We start from the raw sequence: 10,901 nt of genomic DNA, 5'->3' as shown, positions 1-10,901 counted from the left end.
GTGGAAGGAGCTGTTTGTTGAGGATCTGGTAAGCTGTGACATCACAGGCAAGCAGGTAGTTGATTGGTTTGGAAGAACCGACCTGCTTGATGCGCATCTGGTCAGTGATTAAGGTTCATTTTGGACCTAACGCTTAAAATAGTAAACAAACTAGTAGTAAGTTTAATAAAATATGCAATAAAATGAATAATTGAATAAAATATTTAAGTAGTTAATTGAAACACGTGAAGGATGACAGGACAGGTGATGTGTCACAGCTGCAGCATGTGGGAGCTCCTGGATGCCAGTGTGATCCAGGGCAAACACATCTGCAGTAAGTGTTTGCGGCTCAAAGAGGGAGAAAAAAGGAATGTAGTGGTAGTAGGGGACAGTATAGTAAGGTGGATTGACTCTGTTCTCTGCAGCAAAGGCAAGAGTCCAGACGGCTGTGTTGCCTGCCGGTGCCAGGATTCAGGACATCTGCTCAGGGCTGGAGTGAAACATACAATGGGAGGGGGAGGATCCAGTCATCGTGGTCCATGTCGGTACCAACGACATAGGCAGGACAAGGATAGACGTTCTGCTAAGTCAGTATGAGGAACTAGGCTCCAAATTAAGAAGCAGAACCTCAAAGTTAATCATCTCTGGATTATTACCTGAGCCAAGTGCAAATCCAAAGCCGAGGACAAATAAGATTAGAGAAAGTAATTTGCGGCTGAAAGACTGGTGTTGTAGTAGTGGGTTCTGGTTCATGGGGCATTGGCACCAGTACTGGGGAAAGAGGTGGCTGTACCGTTGGGACGGTCTACATCTGAACCGTGCTGGTGCCGGTGTTCCAGTAAGCCACATAACGAGGGACGTAGAGACGGTTTTAAACTGAATAGTGGGGGCAAGGGATCAAATTTGGGAAGATATGGTGAATCAAGGAGGAGAGACAAGGCAAGAGAGAAAGGTATAAATATGGGAAATGATAAACAGACTGGGACAGGAAGGGACAGAATGTACAAATCTAAGAGTAAATCGACAGATAAGGCTAGAGGTGACGAAAATAATAAAAGGACAAAACTAAATGTTCTGTATCTGAATGCATGGAGCATTCGAAACAAAACAGATGAACTGGGAGCACGAATAGAATAAATAAGTACGATCTGATAGTCATTACAGAGACATGGCTGCAGGGCGACAGAGATTGGGATGTGAATATTGGAGGTGACATGGCATTTTGGAAGGACAGGTAGCTAGGAAAAGGTGGCGGGGTAGCTCTGTTAATTAATGATGTTATTAGCGCAAGAGAGAGGGATGACCTGAGTTCTGGAGATCAGGATGCAGAAGCAGTTTGTGTCGAGATGAGAAATCAAAAATGCACGAAGTCACTTGTGGGAGTGGTGTACAGGCCACCTACCATTAACCACACTGTCGGATGGGATATCAAGGAAGAAATAGTGGCAGCTTGTCAGAAAGGTACTGTGATAATTATGGGGGATTTTAATCTACATATAGACTGGAAAATTCAGATGGGCAGAGGCAGCCTAGATGAGGAGTACATAGAATGTTTTTGGGATAATTTCTTGGAACAATACATTCTGGAGCCAACCAGAGAGCAGGCTATACTAGAACTGGCATTGTGCAACGAGATAGGATTAATTAATGACCTCATAGTTCAGGTGCCCCTAGGTAGTAGCAATTATAATATGATTGAATTTTACATTCCGTTTGAGGGAGAGGAGAGTGGGTCCCAGACTAGTATTTTAAATTTAAATAAGGGCAATTATAAGGTCATGAAAGCAGAGCTAGCTAAAGTGAACTGGCAAATTAGGTTAAGGGATAAGTCAATAGAGATGCAGTGGCAGACATTTCAGGGGATATTTCAGAATACACAGAATAGATACATTTCAACGAGAAAGAAAAGTTCCAAAGGTGGGACTCACCATCCATGGTTCACGAAAACAGTTAAAGATACTACCAAACTTAAAGAAAAAGCCTATAATTGTGCAAAGGTGGAAGGCAGGTCAGAAGATTGGACAGAATATAAAAAAAACAGCAAAGAATTACTAAAAGATTGATAAGGAAGGTAAAATTAGAGTATGAGAGAAAGCTCGCAAGGAATTTCAAGACAATTAGTAAGAGTTTCGATAGATATTTTAAAAAGAAAAGAGTTAACAAAGCGACTGTCGTTCCTACAGAAAGTATCTCTGGGGAATTAATAATGGATAATTAAGAGATGGCAGATGAATTGAACAGATATTTGGCATCGGTCTTCACTATTGAGGATACAAATAACATCCCAGTATTAGCCGTATATCAGGAAATTGAAGGGAGGGAGGAACTCAGGAAAATTACAATCACCAGGGAAGTGGTACTAAACAAATTCTTGGAGCTGCGGGTTGACAAGTTGCCAGGTCCTGAATTGGCTAGTGAGATAGTTGATGCGCTGGTTTTAATATTCCAAAATTCCCTAGATTCGGGAAGGTTCCGTTAGATTGGAAAAGAGTGAATGTAACTCATTTATTCAAAAAGGGAGGGAGACAGAAAGCAGGAAACGACAGGCCAGTTAGCTTAACATTTGTCTTAGGGAAAATGTTTGGAGCTATTACAGAGGATGTTATAGCAGGGCATTTAGAAAAAATTAAGGTAATCAGGCAGAGTCAACATGGTTTTTTGAAAGGGAAATCATGTTTAACCAATTTATTGGAGTTATTTGAGGGAGTTACATGTGCTGTGGATAAAGGGGAACCAGTGGATGCATTGTATTTCGATTTCCAGAAGGATAAGGTGCCATATCAAAGGTTATTGCAGAAAATAAAAGCTCATGGTGTCGGGGGTAACATATTGGCATGGATAGAAGATTGGCTAGCTGACAGGAAACAGAGAGTCAGCATAAATGGGTCATTTTCTGGTTGGCAAGAAGTAACGAGTGGTGTGCCACAGGGATCTGTGCTGGGGCCTCAACTTTTTACAATTTATATAAATGACTTAGATGAAGGGACCGAAGGTATTGTTGCTAAATTTGCTGATCACAAAGATAGGTAGGAATGTCAGTTGTGAAAAGGACATAAGGGGGCTACAAAGGGATATAGATAGGTTAAGTGATTGGGCAAAGACCTGGCAAATGGTGTATCATGTGGGAAAGTCGGAAATTGGCCACTGTGGCTGGAAGAATAAAAAAGCATATTATCTAAATGGTGAGAGATTGCAGAGCTCTGAGATGCAGAGGGATCTGGGTGTCCGAGGGCATAAATTGCAAAAGGTTAGTATGCAGGTCCAGCACGTAATTAGGAAAGCTAATGGAATGTTATCATTTATCACCATGGGAATTGAATACAATAGTAGGGAGGTTATGCTTCAGCTATACAGGACATTGGTGAGACCTCTTCTGCAGTACTGAGTACAGTACTGGTCTCCTTATTTGCGGAAGGATGTAAATGCATTGGAGGTAGCACAGAGAAAGTTTACTGGACTAATACATGGAATGGGTGGGCTGTCTGACGAGGAAAGATTGGACAAGCTAGGTTTGTCTCCGCCAGAGTTTAGAAGAGAAAGAGGCGACATGATTTGTTATTTAATTTATGAATTAACAAATTAGCTATCCTCCAGTCTTCCAGTACCTCACCCGTGGCAAACGATGATACAAAAATCTCTGCCAGTGCCCCAGCAATCTCCTCCCTTGCTTCCCATAGCATCCTAGGATACATCAGATCAGGCCCTGGGGATTTATCCATCTTAATGCGCTTCAAAACCTCCAACACCTCCTCCTTTGTAATGTTGATATGCTGCAGGATATCGCTGTTCCCTCCCTTGAACTCACTAGCTTCCATGACCTTCTCCACCGTAAGTACAGACGAGAAATATTCATTTAAGACCTCGCCCATTTCGCGTGGCTTCACACATAGATTGCCACACTGATCCTTAAGGGGACCTACTCTCTCCCTAGCTACCCTTTTACTCTTAATATACGTATAGAATCTTTTAGGATTCTCCTTTATCTGCCAGGGAAATCTCATGGCCCCTTTTCGCCCTCCTAATTTCCTTCTTAAGTGTACTCCTACATCCCCTATACTTCTCGAGGGACTCGCTCGATCCCAGCTGCCTATACCTGACGTATGCCTCCTTCTTTGTCCTGACCAGACCCTCAAAATCCCTCGTCAGCCAAGGTTCCCTAAACTTGCCAGACTTGCCCTTCCATCTAATAGGAACATGCTGGCCCTGAACTCTTCCTATCTCACTTTTAAAAGCCTCCCACTTGCCAGACGTCCCTTGACCTGTAAACAGCCTCTCCCATTCAACTTTTGAGAGTTCCTGTCTGATGCCATGGAAATTGACGTTCCCCCAATTTAGGACTTCAACCTGAGGACCAGTCCTTTCCTTTTTCATAACTATCTTGAAGCTAATAGAGTTATGGTCACGGGTCCCAAAGTGCTCCCCCACTGACACATCAACCACCTGCCCATCCTCATTTCCTAAGAGGAGGTCGAGTGTAGCACCTTCTCTAGTAGGGCCATCCGCATACAGTTTCAGAAAACTATCCTGGACACACTTAACAAATTCTTCCCCATGTGATCCCTCAGCACTAAGGCAGCCCCAGTCAATATTAGGGAAGTTAAAATCACCTACTATTACAACCCTATAATTCCTACACCTATCTGTGATTTCCCTACATATATGCTCCTCCACTTCCCTCTGACTATTGGGGGGGCCTATAGTATAATCCCATCAAAGTGATCACCCCTTTCTTATTTCTCAGTTCTACCAGTATGGCCTCACTGGACATTCACCCCGGGATATCCTCTCTCAGTACTGATGTCCTCCCTAATCAATAGTGCAACTCCCCCTCGTCTCTAACCTCCACCTCTGTCACGCTGGAAGGATTGGTACCCCGGAACATTGAGCTGCCAGTCCTGCCCATCCCTCAACCACGTTTCCGTAATAGCTACAATATCACAATCCCATGTACCGATCCATGCTCTGAGTTCATCTGCCTTACCTGGAAGTATACTTGCATTAAAGTAAATGCAGTTTAGCCTACCAGACCTTCCACGCTCCCTGCTCCTGCCTGGCCTGCCTACTGGACTTGCTTGCTTTAACCTCTCCATTTGTCTCAACTACCTCATTGGAGAAACTAATACTTTGGGTCCCACTCCCGCTGCAAGACTAGCTTAAACCCTCCCGTGTATTACTATAGAATCTCCTTCCAAGGATATTGGTCCCCTTCCAGTTCAGATGCAACCCGTCCCTCTTGTACAGGTCACCTCTGCAGCAGAAGAGATCCCAATGATCCAAGTACCTGAAGCCCTCCCGCCTTCGCCAGTCTTCAGCAACGCATTCATTTGCCTAATCCTCCTATTCCTACCCGCACTAGCACATGTCACAGGGAGTAATCCTGAGATTACAACTCTAGAGGTCCTGCTTTTTAACCTTCTGCCTAACTGCCTATATTCACTTTGCAGAGCTTCATCTCTCTTCCAGCCTATGTCGTTCGTACCAATGTGGACCACGATCTCTGGCTGCTCAGCCTCCCCTTTCAGAATGTCCTGCAGCTGCTCTGAAACATCCTTGACCCTAGTATTAGGGAGGCAACATACCATCCTGGAGTCATGTTTGAGGCCACAGAAACGCCAATCTGCACCCCTGATGATAGAATCCCCTATCACAATAGCTCTTCCACTCCTTTTCCTCCCCTGCTGTGCAGCAGAGCCCTCCGTGGTGCCACGGACCGCGCTGTTGCTCTTTTCTCCTGGGAGGTCTTCCCCCCAACAGTAACCAAAGCGGTGTATCTGTTTCAGAGGGGAATGGCCACAGGGGACTCCTGCACTACCTGCCTGCTCCTACTATTCCATCTGGTGGTCACCCATCCCTTTTCTGCCTGTGCATCCATTACCTGCGGTGCGACCACCTCACTAAACATGCTATCCATGACGTCTTCAGCTTCGCGGACGCTCCACAGTGAAACCACCCGCAGCTCCAGCTCCATAATGCGAGTAGCCAGCAGCTGCAGCTGGATACACTTCCTGCACACATGGTCGTCATGGAGACTGGGAGGGTTCCTGAATCCCCACATAGCGCAGGAGGAGCATATCATGGGGCTGAGTTCTCCTGCTATGACTTACCCTTAGATTAATTAGTTACTCCCTTAATTAAAAAATACTAATGACACTAGTGGCCTTGTTCTACCCACTACAATCTAAAGTCCTTCATAAGCAACACTGAATTAAAAAAACACATTAGTAGTACTCACCTGATTACCAGAGGTTTTATTTTCAACTAAAACACTTTGCCCTTTTCTTCAAGATATTGAACAACACGAACAGCAGTGCCTCACCAACCAATCAACTTGCAGCTCTCCTCTGACGTCACAGTTGGCTTCTTTTTTTTCAAAACTCCAGCACACTGGAAGAGCTCCACTCCACTCCTGGAAGGTAAGAGACTGGGCCTCGATCCTCCGAGGGGATTTATAGGCTCCGCTCTCAATGTTCTCCTCATATCGGTCCATAAAGGTCTGCTCCGCTCCTCTCCGCTCCCGGAAGGTAATTCACCAGCTTTTGCAGAAAAGTAGGTCTTAAGCTGTTGCAGTCCCTGTTAGAAAGATAGTCTAAGTTATTCTGAAGCCATCTTCCAATGTCATCTACATGTAAGCAGGATTTTAAAGGATAAGATGTAGTTTTTAAAAGTCACTTCAATCTTGCTCAAGAGTCTTTACAAAGAAGCCAAGTAAATCTTGATAAAAAGTCATATACATTTCGAGATCTTTTAAAAGCACTTCAATCTTTTTAATAAAAAGTCTGATGTAAATTTAAGAACTCTGATGAGGCCATGCTAAAAACTTACATCCAATTAAGAAATAAAATACAACATTTAAAATGTCCGAACTCCTTTCTGAAAGTTGACCCCTGCTGCTGCCGGTGTCTTCCTGGAATAGTGGAGCTGTTGTGTCAACAGAAAAGTCCTTGCCGAGCAGCCCTGAGCCTGTTCGTACCGGCTTTACTCCAACCCACGTAAAAATCAGGGTACATTGTGGGCAATGAGCCCAAATTGCTGAACTGCAGGTCCCTGTCACTTTAAAGAGTTGGCTGGTGCGATTATGATCAGAGGCTCCTTCGAAGCACATTTCTCACCACGACAACTTCCAGATGCTGGTGTTAGTGTGTGCATGTACCGGCAGTTGCAGTGCTGTTCAGACCCTCAATAGCAGTGAAAGTCTCAGAGTTCACCGCTATTGGGGCTGTAAAATCCAGGCCAATATCTCACAGTCCTGTTAGATTTGCTCTCCCTCTGTACAAAATCAAACTCTACACATTGTCTTTCACTCACTCCTGTTTCCAGCCCTGATGGTGCAGAAATCCCCTCTCAAAGGTACACAATCCAGTTGATTTCTGATCAAATACCTCCTTCCTCATTCAATAGAGGAAACAGAGACATGAACAGGAGTCAGGTGCAAGAAAGTTTCACCAACAGAGCAAAGAAAGGCACCAACAAAAGTCACACCTACTTTCCAAATCATTTCACTGGAATATTCTTTCACTTGTTTTGTCGGATGACTGCAATAAATATGAAAATGAGCACCATGAGGTTTGTGTTCACTAGTCACTTGTTCTCCTGTGTTTGTCTGTCAGGATTGTAATTCAATTTGTATTGGATATTGAAGAGAATCTCTTTTCAAGATGATTGCACATCGTACTGTGTTTAAAGCAACCAACTTGAAAAATGGCAGAAAATGAATGTTTCAATACCTGTGTGACCAGATTCTTCCAATGCTTTTCAACAGCTAGATTGATGATGCTTGTAATCTGTATCCTATGGAGAATGGGAGAGGAGAATAAAAACATGGTGCATGAACAGGACAGACTGTGTAAAATGGGAGCACAGAAATACTGCCACCTCATTGAAAGTTAATGAGATTTATTCGAAGTCAGATACCTGTCCACAATGAACAAGTGAATACATTAATTGTCCACTTTCAATCCAAATGGGACTGAGGTTCCAACAGAGAAGTTTTCTGGAAAATACCTGCTGCAGTTTTAAAATTGATGAACTGGAACATCTTATACTAACTTTCAAATAACTGGAGTGATTGTATAGTTCTCATAGTGGAGAGAAGGAGTTGTTTATAAATAGAAGCAGAAAGACACATTTGTGGATTGGTGAATGAGCTTTAACTTTCTGAAATGTATTTGCCCATTGGTTGCAGGTCACTGGAAATTCTTTTTTACATTTCAATTGTAGCAGCAGCAGTTAGCAGCAAAATGTCTGATTAATCAGAGTAGTGGGTCTGGGAAACACTTAAACAGCCGAGACCCAGTAAAACAGAACTCCAAGTAATAGTTTAAATAAGGCACTGAACTGACAGAGCGGTAAAGGCCTGCTCAGGTCAGGAAAAAAAACCCGACCCGAACCCAACAGAACCACATTGGACCCGAGCCCGACCCGGCCCGAGTATCTCCATTTATTCCCACGCCCAAACTAACCCGAGCCTTACCCGACCACCAGAATGTTCACTTTACCTACCTCCCTATTCCGAATCTGCAGGAAGCTGCAGCATGAGCGCAATGACATCATCGAGATGCTCCCTTGCTCACTGAGTAGACTCAGAGTTTCCCTCCTTGATGACCCGGACTCCCAGCTTAGGTTAGCTTTTCAACTTTTGACACTTATTAAACTCAACTTCCCAGCAGAGTTAAATGTAATACTCGAACCTGGCCCGACCTGACCCGAGCCCAAAAGCCAGACCCGGAAGAGCGATCCGACACGACCCGAACCCGACACAGGTCGTCGGGTCCCGTCGGGTTCAGGTCGGGTGGCAGGCCTTTGCAGAGCGGAGGTCAGATGAGGATTGAATTAGTTTCAATCACTGAGTCTAAACAAGAAGTAAATCTGCCAGGGATGGAAGACTTTGCTTTCCCTGCGAGCTTGTGGCGCAACGGTAGCGCGTCTGACTCCTGATCAGAAGGTTGTGTGTTCAAATCACAGCAGGCTCAGTTATGTTTTACAGCAGCTCAAGTTCCTGGATTTTATTTCAGAAGAGAGTTCGTTCTCTTGGAATGTTCGTGCATAGTAGAATTTCAAGATCAACTTTAATAGATTAAAGTCCTGATTTCTGGTTCCGTTCCATTTCCATGCTCAGTTCTTATTTCACACTGTTTTATATCAGAACAATGTTTCAGGGATGTGATGTGTCCATTGTTTGTCCAATCGCTGTGTCACCCAGTGTGAGAAATAAAACACAAACCGCACAGCATGCGGCTCAAACCCATACCTCGCTCTGTCTATAGGCCGCTTAGTTCAGTTGGTCAGGAGGCAGTGTTGATAACAACAAGGCTGTGGATTTGATCCCCATGTGCGCTGTCACATGGTCAGTCATTAATTTGACACATTTTTGTAACACTTAAAATCCAGCTTTCAGATGCAAACAAGTTTACATAAAATGTCAGAGGGAATTTATTTTGAATAACATCCATTGCATCTTTGTCACTGATCTGGAGTAACACAGAATTCTTTCCAATTATCTTCCATTTGCTGATAAACATTGAACTCGTGGCCTGTTCTCGTTAATGGTCAAGAGCAGCAAAAACAGACAGAGCGAGTCTGACCGCCCAGAGATGTGGAAAAGGCTTCAGTATGGGACATATGCAGTAAATCAAATGTTCACCCGGCCCCGAAAGATTCAAAAACTGGGGAAAAGGACACAAGGAGATAGAGAATAAGCTAAAGCTGACAATGTAAATATTTCCCATCCTTGATATCTCTCTATTCCAATCCAACCTTCAGAGTTCGGTAAATAATTTCAGTGTAAATTGTGCAGCTCAGGAGTCAAAACCAAAGGGCGATGCAGAATAAAGGAGAACTGCCAAAACCCCAGATTGAACCAGGGATCTTCAGTCTAACACACTCCCAACTGAGCTATTTCAGTCTCACAAGCTTGGGATGAAAAGTGGCAAGCAACATTCGCACCACACAAGTGCCAGGCAATGACCATCTCCAACAAGAGAGAATCTAACTATCTCCCCTTGACATTCAATAGCATTACAATCACTGAATCCCTCACCATCAACATCATGGAGGTTACCATGGGTAGCCATACAAATAACGTGACTACAAGAGCAGGTCAGAGACTTGGAATCCTGAGGTGAGTAATTACAGTGCAGCTGTTGGCTCCACCCCAGGGGCTGTATTTGTTCTGTAAACCATGAAGCAGCTTCCTCTCAAATCCCAGGTTTATCAATAAATCCTCTTACAAAAGCCCCAAAGTGTGATATATTCCTCTCACTCATCCATGACTCCTGTCTCCCCAAAGCCTGTCCACCATCTGCAATTCACAAGTCAAGAGTGTGATGGAATACTCTCCACTTGCCTGGATGGGTGCAATTCCAACTCAAGAATTTCAACACCGTCCAGGACAAAGCAGCCCACTTGATTGGCACCCCATCTGCAAACATTCACTCCCTCCACCATCGGCACACAGTGGCAGCAGTGTGTACCGTCTACAAGATGCACTGCAGCAATGCACCAAGACTCCTTAGACAGCACCTTCCAAACCCAGCGACGTTTACCACCGAGAAGGGCAAGGGCAGCAAATGCAGGGGATACCACCACCTGCAAGCTCCCCTCCAAGCCACACATCATCCTGACTTGGAACTATATCGCCGTTCCTTCACTGTCGCTGGGTCAAAATCCTGGAACTCCCTTCCTCACAGCACTGTGGGTGTACCTACCCCACATGGACTGCAGCGGTTCAAGAAAGCAGCTCACCACCACCTTCTCATGGGCAGTACATGCTGGCCTAGCCAGCGATGCCCACATCGCATGAATGAATGAATAAAAAAGTGAAGTATCCCTTGTGTCATTGTTTAGGTAGAAAATATAACCCTGGTGGAATTGTCCCTCCCAATCACACCTCACTTCATGGAACATAGAAAATCGAGAAAATTTAT

At 44.3% G+C, this 10,901-nt stretch overlaps 1 non-coding gene across 1 annotated transcript; it reads left to right on the top strand.

The window, feature by feature from the left end:
* The first annotated feature begins 8,876 nt into the window (after window positions 1-8,876).
* trnar-ccu (transfer RNA arginine (anticodon CCU)) lies at window positions 8,877-8,948 on the top strand. The gene has a single exon. It is a non-coding gene; the product is annotated as a tRNA-Arg (tRNA).
* The last annotated feature ends 1,953 nt before the right edge of the window (window positions 8,949-10,901 follow it).

This window comes from Heterodontus francisci, unplaced genomic scaffold (genome assembly GCF_036365525.1).
Source record: "Heterodontus francisci isolate sHetFra1 unplaced genomic scaffold, sHetFra1.hap1 HAP1_SCAFFOLD_330, whole genome shotgun sequence".
In the NCBI taxonomy this organism is placed as follows: domain Eukaryota; kingdom Metazoa; phylum Chordata; class Chondrichthyes; order Heterodontiformes; family Heterodontidae; genus Heterodontus; species Heterodontus francisci.
The sequence above is the reverse complement of the archived record's forward strand: the minus strand, read 5'-3'. Positions and strand labels throughout refer to the sequence as shown.